General features: G+C 44.2%; 1 protein-coding gene across 1 annotated transcript in view; it reads left to right on the top strand.

Moving 5' to 3' along the window:
• Window positions 1–9,480, top strand: part of SCFD2 (sec1 family domain containing 2) — a 223,923-nt gene that overhangs the window by 191,723 nt on the left and 22,720 nt on the right. The gene's annotated exons all lie outside the window — the stretch shown is intronic.

Genomic DNA, 9,480 nt, shown 5'->3' with positions numbered 1-9,480 from the left:
ATGGATGGATGGGTGGGTGGATGGAGTAAGAACAGTGCGATCTGTTTTCTGCAATGTGAATCATTGTCCACACACACACACACACACACACACACACACACACACACACACACACGGGCAGAGAAGTTGGACCCACTCTTGGCTGTGGTGGGGGGGTGCATGTTCAACCTTGTCCCTTCTGATTTGATTTCAGTCAAATCGCCCCTTCCCTTCCCCAAATACTGCTTAGGGCAGTGTTTCTCAACCTTGGTAGCTTGAAGATGGGTGGACTTCAACTCCCAGAATCCCCCAGCCAGCGCTGCTGGCTGGGGGATTCTGGGAGTTGAAGTCCACCCATCTTCAAGCTTCCAAGGTTGAGAAACACTGGCTGAGGGGGTGAAGCGATAAGGTTTTACACGCTTTTCAAACGTGACCGGATTCTTACATTCTTCCCTTAGGACATTTAACAAAGTGACTTTCCTCACAGAAATTTAGTAAAGGTTGTTTTTTTTTTTTTAAATTTGATTTATATGCCGCCCTTCTCCGGAGACTCAGGGCGGCTTACAATGCGTTAAGCAATAGCCTTCATCCTTTTGTATATTTATATAAAGTCAGCTTATTGCCCCCGCAAACTGGGTCCTCAATTTACCTACCTTAGAAAGGATGGAAGGCTGAGTCAACCTTGAGCCTGGCGAGATTCGAACTTGCAGTAATTGCAGGCAGCTGAATGTTAATAACAGGCTATTAATCTGCTGCGCCACCGGGCTCTAGGTAAAGGTTCCCCTCGGTCGTTCCCGACTCTAGGGGGCGGTGCTGTCAGAAAAATTTCTCCTTATTCCTAGGTTGAAGCTCTCCTTGACCAGTTTCCATTATTCCTTGGAAATGAGTAGATACACGCACGTTGTATGTGGAAGATATCAGAAGCGGTTTGCCATTGCTGAGAGAGAAGGACTGGGCCAGGGTCACCCAGCCAGCTTTCTGCCCAAGGTGAGATTAGAACTCATGGCCTCCTTTGTTTCTAGCCTGGTGTTTTAAGCACTACGCCAAACTGGCTTTATAATAATGATGATGATTCTGTTTAATTATTTACTTGCTTACTTACTTATAAAGCTAAGGTAAAGGTAAAGGTAAAGGTTCCCCTCGCACATACGTGCTGGTCGTTCCCGACTCTAGGGGGCAGTGCTCAACTCTGTTTCAAAGCCGAAGAGCCAGCGCTGTCCGAAGACGTCTCCGTGGTCATGTGGCCGGCCCGACTCAACGCCAAAGGCGCACGGAACGCTGTTACCTTCCCAGCAAAGGTGATCCCTATTTTTCTACTTGCATTTTTTACGTGCTTTCGAACTGCTAGGTTGGCAGAAGCTGGGACAAGTAACAGGAGCTCACCCCGTTACGCGGCATTAGGGATTCGAACCGCTGAACTGCCGACCTTTTAATCGACAAGCTCAGCATCTTAGCCACTGACACACTGGCACACATTAAAAATGAAATTCTGTTGCCTGCTCTCAAAAGTGTACACATACATAATGCACATATATACATGCTACATACACACTTGGTGGGCGTGGTATGGCTTGGTGGGGGCGTAGTATGGCGGGGAAGGATACTGCAAAATCCCCACTCCCTCCCCGTTCCTGGGGGAAGGATATTGCAAAATCCCCATTCCCACCCCACTCTGGGGCCAGCCAGAGGTGGCGTTTGCCGGTTCTCCAAACTACTCAAAATTTCTGCTACCGGTTCTCCAGAATCTGCTGGATTTCACCCCTGGGGTGGATGAAACCTAAATCCTCCGTTTAATAGCCTACATGTCTACAGTGGATGCTGTCCGTATCATTGTGGCATAAAGCACACTGCCCTGAAAGCAGGAGCTCGAGTGTACATAACTGGCTGTGTTGGCAGCCGATCACCTGGTGAACTCTGTACACTTTTAATAAGGAACAACAGAGAACTCTTTTTTTGATTATAAAGTCTCCTCTCTAAATATGGCCAAGCCTGGTTCCCACTTAGTCATAATGTTATTCTAATACTCACCTCTTAATGATTTGTCCTAAGCTGTCCTAAGCTTTCTGCATTTATCTGACAAGGATTTCTATCTGGAGCTTACCTTCTGAAAGAAAAGCAAAAGTTAAAAATGACCAAGCACTTTGTTGTTGAACACTGAACTTCTGTTTTAGTGGAGAAGCCATACGAAAAATGGGGCTAGAAGATGAATCGAAAGTTGGAATTAAGATTGCTGGGAGAAATATTAACAACCTCAGATATGCAGATGATACCACATGGCAGAAAGCGAAGAGGAACTAAAGAGCCTTCTGATGCGGGAGAAGAAGGAGAGTGCAAAAGTTGGCTTGAAACTCAACATTAAGAAAACTAAGATCGTGGCATCTGGCCCTCTCAATTTCTGGCAAATAGATGGGGAAGAAATGGAGGTAGTGACATTTTATTTTCCTGGGCTCCAAGATCGCCACAGATGGGGACTGCAGCCAAGAAATTAAAAGACGCTTGCTCCTGGGGAGGAAAGCCATGGCAAATATAGACAGCATTCAAAAAAGCAGAGATATCATCCTACCAACAAAAGTACGTATAGTCAAGACTATGGTTTTCCCAGTTGCAATGTATGGCTGTAAAGTTGGACCATAAGAAAGTGCCAAAGAATTGAGGCCTTTGAACTCTGGTGCTGGAGGAGACTCCCGCGAGTCCCTTGGATTGCTCAACCGGTCGGTCCTAGAGGAGATCAACCCTGACTGCTCTTTAGAAGGCCAGATCCTGAAGATGAAACTCAAATACTTTGGCCACCTATTGAGAAGGAAGGACTCACTGAAGAAGAGCCTAATGCTGGGAAAGATTGAGGGCAAAAGAAGAAGGGGACGGCAGAGAACGAGGTGGCTGGATGGAGCCACTGAAGCAGTCGGCGTGAGCTTAAATGGACTCCAGAGGATGGTAGAGGACAGGAAGGCCTGGAGGAACGTTGTCCATGGAGTTAGTGGCCATTCGCAACTAACAACAACATACAAACCCACCACACGTGGGGCCAATTCCTCCTGTGTCGTTTGCTGGAGAGGGTGTGGGGAGAGGCTTCTTCACAACCTGTAAATTCTTTGCCAAAAAATAAAAAAATCCACAGTTGTAGCAGCTTGTGGATTTTCTGGCATCTTTCTCCAAGCTGAGCCAGCTCAGAAACCACACGAGAAAATCCACTCTATAGTTGCTGCTGTTAGCAGAAAGCTGCTTCATTCAAACAACCGTGGGACAAAGGAGGACGAGAGCCAGAACTGAAAAGAAATTAAATACAAAGGAAGTCAACTTTGCTTTGTACTAAGGTAGGCAGGGCTGAAGCTTATCGTCTGAGATAGGATCTTCATTGTGAGAAAGAGGAGGAAGGAGAGAATTCAGCAAAACAGGCAGACATGAAATGGCTTTTAAGGCAGTCTGAAGGCGGCCTCATTTTCTTCTCCTTTCCACAGAAAAAAGGCTGACTAATGCTCTGCAGCTACAGTAAGATTTTTATCACTTTTGCAAGCTTTTGTGGCTTGCTCGCTTTCCCCATTCCAATTTTCTTCTTTATGCAGTACGTGTCTGTTGGGCCAGAGAGCGGCGAAGGTGGACTCCATCAAGCCACCCTTCTCAGCCACAGAAACCCAGAATGGGATACAGGCAGGGGTGAAATCCAGCAGGTTCTGACAGGTTCTGGAGAACCGGTAGCGGAAATTTTGAGTAGTTCGGAGAACTGGCAAATACCACCTCTGGCTGGCCCCAGACTGGGGTGGGAATGGGGATTTTGCAATATCCTTCCCCCAGGAGTGGGGAGGGAATGGGGATTTTACAGTATCCTTCCCCTGCCACGCCCACCAAGCCATGCCCACAGAACCGGTAGTAAAAAAAAATGGATTTCACCACTGGATACAGGCCTTACTTTACTATGGCTTTTGGAGGCAGAACAACAAGGAGATATCGGAGTTTGATTTTAGAAAGAAGGGGAGGGAGGGAGGGACGAAGGAAGGAAGGAAGGAAGGAAGGAGAAAGGGAAGGGAAGGGAAGGACTTTAGGGTGGACCGAAAAGTCCAATTTGCTATAAAATTATTATTACCATTTTCGTGAGCTCAGTTCATGTAACCTTCAATACTGTACTCACAAATCTCAAATCTTTTTTATGGCTCTGACTACCAGGTTTGATTGCTGCTGCAAATCAGCATGCAGTGCGGCAACATATACTGTATTTTTCGGACTATAAGACGCACCGGAGTATAAGATGCACCTTAGTTTTGGGGAGGAAAATAAAAAAAAAGCTGATTGGCAGGTGGATCGGCCTCCTGGAATACCCCCAATCAGCTGTTCCTAGAGGTTCATTGGTTGTGAGCTCTGCACCTTGCTTTTTTTTTTCAGCCTCTCAAACCTCCATTTCAGAGGCTTTTTTCAGCCTCTCAAACAGAGGTTTCAGAGGCTTTTTTTCAATCTCTGTTTGAGAGGCTGGGCGGGGCTACATTCGGTGCATAAGACGCACCCAAATTTTCAACCTCTTTTAGGGAGGGGAAAAGGTGCGTCTTATACTCCGAAAAATACAGTACGCTTTAAAAGCAGCTAGTTCCTGTTCGTTTGTTTATTTGATTTAACCCACTTTTATTTTGATCAACTCAAGGCACTGTACATCCTTAGTGCTTCCCTCTCCTATTTTCCCCACAACAACAATCCTCTGAAGTGGATTGGCCTAAAACAGGGATGACAAACCTTTTCAGCACCGAGTGCCCAAACCGGAACACACGCGTGTACGGAGCAAACCTGAAACACACCATCCAGCTGGTCTTTCGGCTTCCAGCACACACATGTGTTCCAGCCAATTCATCTTCGTACACGCTGAAGTGCCACCAGCGTGTACACCAGCTGGCCGGCGTGTGCATGAGCACTGGCCAGCTGGTCTCCAGATTTCCGGCGCTCCGACGTGCGTGAAAACCAGCTGGCTGGCGCATATGCACACGCCAGAAACCAGAAGAGCAGCTGGTGAAGGCACGCGTGCCCACAGAGAGGGCTTTGCGTGCCACCTCTAGCATATATGCCATAGATTTGCCATCACAGGCCTAAGAGAAAGTGATTGGCCCAAAGTCAACCATCCCGCTATCATGCCTGAAGGAAACCTAGAACTCACAGTCTCCTAGTTTGTACTTAACCACTACTTCAAACTGGCTCTTGATATATGCCTTATGTTTTTATTTCAGTTGATTTTCATTAATCCACCGGAGCAGAAAAGCAACGTGGTTGAGCATCTCAAATGCATTCATTTAGTTTCATCACATCTAAAATTGCCTTTGTGGTGTTGATCGTTTCTGACAGATATCCAGATATCTGGTTTTGTGGTTTTCATCCCTAAAATTTTCTCCCTGACAAATTGCAACTATCCCTAAGGACTAATTTTAGATTTACATTTTTTGCCCCACCTTTAATATTTTTATAAATAACTAGCTGGATACCCGTGCGTTGCTATGAAACTATATGATGGGGCTTGATAAATCAACACTTACAGCTTGAAAATTAATAAGTAGTTACGATCGGCCTCTCCTCTCCCTTTCTCTCCCTCAGCCTTGCCCCACAGAAGCCTATCCTATCCCCCTTCTCTCCCTCAGCCTTGCCCTACAGAAATGTCTCCTATCCTATCCCCTTCTCTCCCTCAGGCTTGCCCCACAGAAGACTCCCCTATCCTATCCCCCTTCTCTCCCTCAGCCTTGCCCCACAGAAGCCTCCCCTATCCTATCCCATGCTTGCTGCTGTGAAAGTAAAACTGAAATTGAAACTCCTCTCCTCTGCTTGTGTTTTGCATTTGGAACAGATTTCTTTTCAGGTGGGGAGGGGGAGTAGAACGCCTTAGCATCAGAGCATGTTAATCATAATAAAGGGCATACTAATGCCCTGATGGTCATTTTGAAAAATCCTTTCTTAGCACCTAGAAGCCAAAAGGAACATACCTGGCAAATTTCAAGTTTGTAGGCTTTATGGTTCTGGAGATTTCGTGATTACGGCGTGAGTGGTTTTCGCTTTTATATATAGAGATTCAAGGTGGTGAACACACTTCATACTCCTTCCTCTTTTCATTTTCTCCACAAAAATCCTGTGAGGTAAATTTCTTGGTATATATGTTATTCCTGTGCTTGTTTTACTAGCAGGATTGCTTAGAACCATCATTTTCTATATAAGAATTTAAGAAAGTTTGAGGAAAGGAATCCAAGGCAACAGGTTTTTTAAAAATTGCTTTAAAATGCCAAATATATATTTTAAAAAATCCTCCTTCAAGCATTAAGATATTACGGCTTGTTCTCTCTCTCTCTCTCTCAGGAAATGTTTAAAGAAAATATTGCTTTCTGCTAGCCCGTGCCAAGCAAATATTAAACATGTTTTTCCGCTGCATAACTGCATCTGTTCATTATAATCTTTTTTTCTGAGGGGAAAAAAATGCCAAAATCCTTTTAAATATAAGATTTTCCATCATTATGGTCATCAGACTCCAATCCCTCCATAACCATTTTATATATGGTTATATAACCACACACACACACATATATATGTATGTGTATATATATGTATTTATTTTCTTGTCTTTTCGTAGGCCTTTATGTGTATTTTTCTCTCAGCCGGGTTTTTTCCTACGTAAATCAAGATCTTTATACAGCGAAATCCCATTCACTAGTTTCCAGGCTTTTTCAGACATCAATCCAGTATTTTGCTGTCTATTGGGAGACTAAAGGTCTCCCAATTGACAACAACATACTGGTTTGATGTCTTTAGTCTCCCAATAGACAGCAAAATACTGGTTTGATGTCTGAAAAAGCCTTGAAACTAGTGAATGGGATTTCACTGAGCTATGGCTGTATAAAGATCTTGATTTACGTAGGAAAAAACCCGGCTAATCATAACTTGTTTTGTTATTTTCAAAGCTGCACAAACACAAAGTTACGTTATTATTTTAACACCTGAGACAGAATATGCTACAATATCTTCTCCCAGGCTTAAAAATGTACCGGTAGTAAACTAAACAAACAATCATTATGCCACCCTTTCATGTTTTTAAAGGGTTGGACTCAGAGGTGGGTTTCAGCAGGTTCTGGAGAACCGGTAGCGGAAATTTTGAGTAGTTTGAAGAACTGGTAAATACCACCTCTGACAGGCCCCGCCCCCATCTATTCTCTGCCTCACGAGTCCCAGCTGATTGGGAGGAAATGGGGATTTTGCAGTAACCTTCCCCTGGAGTGGGGTGGGAATGGAGATTTTACAGTATCCTTCCCTTGCCACGCCTACCATGCCATGCTCACCAAGCCACGCCCACAGGACCAATAGTAAAAAAAATTTGAAACCCACCACTGGTTGAACTAAAATTGAGGAGATTCAGTTCAAGTCCACCCTCAGCCATGGAAAGTCATTGGGTAATGTTGAGCCTCTCAGCTCAGCCCTCCTGACAGGGCTGTTTGGTGGTAGAAATGAAAGGAAGGACCCTCATGGATGCCATCTGTAATTTCTGAAGAAAAATTCAGATGTCAGCCTCATAAATCATAAAGTAATAATTGATACTGTATTCGGGAAAACAGCCCTCCTCATTAGCCCTAATTAAATTGCCAGTCCAGAGAAGGGCTGTGAAAAACCAGAATTATCCTTATTTAATTGCTCTGAAGTACAATATTTATTTAGTTCCTGCTATTTCACTCTGAAATCACATTAAATGGCAGTTTTGGCCCTCCATGCCAGTGGTGGGTTTCAAAATTTTTTACTACCGGTACTGTGGGTGTGGCTTGGTGGGCGTGGCAGGGGAAGGATACTGTAAAATCTCCATTCCCTCCCACTCCAGGGGAAGGATACTGCAAAATCATCATTTTTGCCCTTTTCCTCACCCACCTCCCACCCTGTGACTCCCTCTGGTCAGTGGTGAAATCCAATTTTTTTTTTTTTACTACCGGTTCTGTGGGCGTGGTTTGGTGGGCATGGTGTGGCTTGATGGGCGTGGCAGGGGAAGGATCCTGCAAAATCCCCATTCCCTCCCCACTGCTGGGGGAAGGATATTGCAAAATCTCCATTCCCACCCCACTCTGGGGCCAGACAGAGATGGCATTTGCCAGTTCTCCGAATTACTCTAAATTTCCACTACCGGTTCTCCAGAACCTGTCAGAACCTGTTGGATTTCACCCCTGCCTCTGGTCAAGAGGTGTCCACAGAGGTTAAAAAATAATCAAGATGGCGGTCAAAACCCATTTAAAAAGGGACAGGGATTCAATTGTGGACACTCCATTGATGCCTCTACTTCAAGAAGACCAGCAGATAGAAAGTTGAAAAGCTTATGAGAATTCATGCTGAGTTTCACTAAATTTCCTCCATAGAGCAGGAGAGAGGAAGAGAGAGAGTCTAAACAATTAATAATTTTTTGCTTGAGAGGCTTTGAGACTGGACAAGTATAATGTCAGTTGCCCTACTATTTTGCTCTATGAATATGTGCAGAAGCCATCTGTTGCTGTGTTCTTCAAAACATACTGTTTACAAGAGCAGGATATGCACATGTTCAGTATTTGCACTTGTGCATCTTTCCAGATAATCTATGCTCTTGTGACTGGAAGCTCCAGGCGATCTGATTATTGAAAAAGAGTTGGCTCCAGACCAAAAGAGGGTTATTTGTTCTAATGGTAAAGGAAGGGATACAGTTCAGTGGTGAAATCCAACCGGATCTATCCGGCTCGCGCGATCCTGTAGGGCCGGCAGTGGGAAGCCCCGCCCAGCCGCCGGGACGTCATCACGTCCCATTTTTGTCCCTTTGCACATGTGTGGAGGAGGCGAACGTGAGCATAGTGTGAGTGTGTGCGCTCACATTTGTGATCCAGAAGCGAAGGTAAGTGTATTTCACCTCGATAAAGATCAAAATATTCATATCCATGGGGTCTAAATTCCATTCCGCAACTCCTGCCCCAGTTCTTTCTGAACGTGCCTCCTACACTTTCTCTCTAGCATTGTTCTTCTCTGGTTCCTTCAGATCCATTCAGATCCAAGACCTGAAGATATTATTCTGGGCAGTTTTATTGTAAACTGCCCAGACACATGTAGGTGAGATGAGCAGTGTAGAAATCTGATAAATAAATACGTACTACTGCTATAAGTAGTATAGTAGTAGTAAATTACTGCTTCAGTAATTTACATTACATCCAAACCTGTTTTGTTTTTGTTTCTGTGTTTTCATTTTACAAAACAATTAGCATAATCCTAGGCATCTTATTTAGCCATTCATTGGAACATCGCATCCAAATGTAATGCCCTTGTTTTGTTTTTGTTTTTTTTCCAACTTGTTTACTTAACACAGTTACACATTCATTGCTGCAGTTTCTTATGTTTACGGCTGGTAATGATAAATCTAGCAAACACGGGACTGCCATAAAATGTGGTTACAATTGCTTAAATTTACATTCAGGGGTAGCTATGGATTTTTTTTTAAAAAAAAATCAAGATTGTATTGCACATAAAAAAGTAGAGGTTCATTTTTTTTTTTAA

This window comes from Pantherophis guttatus, chromosome 8, assembly GCF_059756535.1.
Source record: "Pantherophis guttatus breed Tessera chromosome 8, ASM5975653v1, whole genome shotgun sequence".
In the NCBI taxonomy this organism is placed as follows: Eukaryota; Metazoa; Chordata; class Lepidosauria; order Squamata; family Colubridae; genus Pantherophis; species Pantherophis guttatus.
The sequence above is the reverse complement of the archived record's forward strand: the minus strand, read 5'-3'. Positions and strand labels throughout refer to the sequence as shown.